Genomic DNA, 3,565 nt, shown 5'->3' on the forward strand with positions numbered 1-3,565 from the left:
GAATGAGTGCAAGTAGCTATCGGCAGATAAAGGAGCTAGAAGGGAGATGGTTTTCCTCTGGAGTCAGGCCACCCAAGTGCCTCGTTCCACCGGTCGATGGCCTGTCAGCCTGCTGGTGTGCTTCTATGCCTGTGTGCTCCTCTCGAGGTCCAGCCGCCTGTGTGCCCCTCTCGGGGTCCAGCCGCCTGTGTGCCCCTCTCGGGGTCCAGCCGCCTGTGTGCCCCTCTCGGGGTCCAGCCTCCTGTGTGCCCCTCTCGGGGTCCAGCCGCCTGTGTGCCCCTCTCGGGGTCCAGCCGCCTGTGTGCCCCTCTCGGGGTCCAGCCGCCTGTGTGCCCCTCTCGGGGTCCAGCCGCCTGTGTGCCCCTCTGCTGATGTGGTCCTCTTCATGTCCGTCCACCTGTATGTCTGCCTGTTCGGGTCTTGGACACAGTTTATAGGCATAGGATGGGGGTGTGGCAGGCCAACGTGGTCTTGGGAAGTGCAACATTTGGTCAGGAAGACAAAAATGCCTGTTTTCACCTAAGTCTGTGCGCACAGGCCTGGGCATGGACTCCTAGCCAGGGACCATGTCCTCCTCTGCTCAGTACTTCCCTGCCTCTCTTCCTGTCATTTAAAGGATCACGCCCTTCCCAGCATTTCCCTTCTTTATCAGCTAGGACTATAGGTTTGTGCCACCATATCCAGCTAATTTTTGTATTTTTTTTAGGAGAGGCAGTGTTTCACCATGTCTTGTCTGGAAATTTTGACCTCAAGTGATCTGCCCACCTTGGCCTCTCAAAGTGCTGGTATTATAGGCGTGAGCAATGGTGCTCAGTCCTACATTAATTTTTGAAAGTTGAACCAGCCTGGTATAACTGGAACAAATCTCTGTTGATTGTGGGATATTTCTATACACTCTTGGTAGGATTCAATGTGCGAATATTTTATTAAGAATTTTTGCATCTATATTCATTTTAGATGTTCTATACTTTTTCTTTCTTATAGTGTTTTTTTCTGGTTTTGATATTAGTGCTGGCCTCAGAATTAGAAAGTGTTCTATTTGCTTCTATTTTCTCAAAGAGATTATAGAGAATTGGAATAATTTATTTTTTAAATGTTTGGTAGAATTTACCAGTGAAACTATCTGAGCCTGGTGTTTCTGTTTATAAAGATTATCAGTAATTTATTCAATTACTGATTCAAATCTCTAATAGATATTCAGGTAATTGATTCCCACCTGTGTGGTTTGAGATTGTGTCTTTCAAGTAATTGATCTATTTAATCTAAGTAATTGAATTTATGAGCATAGAATTGTTCAAAAATAGTTCTTTATTATTATTTCAGTGTTCATAAGATCAGTAGTGTTATCTTCTCTCTCTCACTTTTGTTTTTGTTAGCCTGACTAAGGACTTATCAATTATTTTGATTTTTTTTTCCCCCAGATGGGGTCTTCCTCTGTTGCCCAGGCTGGAGTGCAGTGGCACAATCTCGACTCAGTGCAATCTCTGCCACCCAGGTTCAAGTGGTTCTCCTGCCTCATCCTCCCAGGTAGCTGGGATTATGGGCACACACCACTATGCCCAGCTAATTTTTGTATTCTTAGTAGAGACAGGTTTCGCCACATTGGTCAGGCTGGTTTCTAACTCTTGACCTCATGATCCAGCCTCAGCCTCCCAAAGTGCTGGGATGACAGGAGGGAGCCACTGTGCCTGGCCCTGTTTTGATATTTTTAAAATGACAGCTTTTGGTTTTATTGACTTCTTTTCCTCTTGTTTTCTTGTTTTCAATTTTATTTAATTCTGTTCTAATAAAATAAATTTTTCTGTTTACTTTGGATCTAATTTGTCTTTCTTTTTCCTAGTCTCCTAAAATGATAACTTAAATTATTGATTTTTGATCTTTCTTCTTTTTAAATATATGCAGTCAATGCTGTAAATTTCTTTCTAAACACTGCTTTCATTGCATCCTACAGATTCTGGTAAGTTGTGTTTTTATCTTAATTTACTTCAATTTTTAAAAAAATTTCTCTGGGGATTTCTTTCACCCAAGTGCTATATTGGAATTATTTAATCTCCAAGTAATTTGAGATTTTTCGGGTATCCTTCTGTCATTCAGTTCTAGTTTAGTTCCATTTGGTTCCACTCCCTTCCAACTTGAATTGTTTCAGTGGAATCCCTGTCCTTGCCCCTATAGACGTAAAGAGTACCCCCACTCCCTGGCTTTTAAAAATATTTTGTCTATTTTGATTTTCTGCCATTTGAATATGATTTGCCTAGAGGTATTTTGTTTTTCTTTTTATTCTGCTTGGAGTTCTCAGCTTTCTGAATCTGTGATTTGGTGTTTATCATTAACTTTTAGAAATTCTGTTATTATCACTTCAAATATTTCTTCTGTTCCTTTGCCACTTTCTTCTCTTTCTGATACTCCTGTTACAGTTATGTTACACCTTTTGCAACTGTGCCATAGTTCTTAAATTTTCTATTCCATCTTATTCATTCTTTTTCATTTTGTGTTTCAGTTTTGTAAGATTCTATTGACATTTCTTCCAGTAACTGATTGTTTTCTTGGTTTTATCGAGTCTACTGGTGAGCCTTCAAAGATGATCTTTGTTTTTCTTACAGTGTTTTTGATTTATAGCATTTTCTTTTGATTATTAGTTTCTTCTTAAATTGCCCATCTGTTCTTGCATGTTGTTCACTTTTCCCATTAGAGACCTTAGCATACTGATGTCATTAAACAAATAATTAAACAACAAAAACAATAGGCTTCTAGGGGTGAGGACTGGAAGGTGAATATGAGTATCCAGAGTGTTATAATAGTGTAACTATGTTGTCCAAGTTTTAACAAAAAAATTACCAGACATGAAAAGAAACAGTAAAGTATGATCTATATACAGGAAGAAGAGCAGAAAAAAATGAACTGTCTATGAGATTCCAGTTGAATATTTAATAGACCAAGACTTGAAAGCATCCATCATAAGTATGTTTAAATAACTAAAGTAAACATGTTTACAGAAGTTAGGAAAGACATAATGACAATGAGATTGTAAATTAGTGCTGCAACTTTTGAAAACAGTTTGGCAGTTCCTTAACACAATAAACAGTAAGTTTCTATATGACAAATCTCCACTCCTATGTATGTACCAACAGTAATGGAAATGTGTCCAGACAGAAACTTATACATGAATGTTCAAAGCAACTTTATTTTTATTTGCCAAAAGTGGAAATAACCCAAATGTTCACCAACTGATAAATGAATACATAAAATATAATAGATATATTTTTAAAAATAATATAAAATATAATAATATGTTTATATAGGGTATTCAGCAATTACAAGCTGAGTGACTAATATGATAAATTACTGATACATAATTCAACATGAATGAACTTTGAAAACACAATGCCAGTGAAAGAAGCCAGGCATAAAAGATAGCATATTTTATCATTCCCTTTATATGAAGTGTACAGAATAGGTAAATCCATAGAAACAGAAAGTATGTTATCTTTTATTTAGGACTGGGGTTAGAGAGATTGGTGAGAAGTTGGGAATAATTGCTAAAGGGTAGAGAATTTCCCTTTGAGTT

The sequence above is a fragment of the Saimiri boliviensis genome, chromosome 7 (genome assembly GCF_048565385.1).
Source record: "Saimiri boliviensis isolate mSaiBol1 chromosome 7, mSaiBol1.pri, whole genome shotgun sequence".
NCBI classification, from domain to species: domain Eukaryota; kingdom Metazoa; phylum Chordata; class Mammalia; order Primates; family Cebidae; genus Saimiri; species Saimiri boliviensis.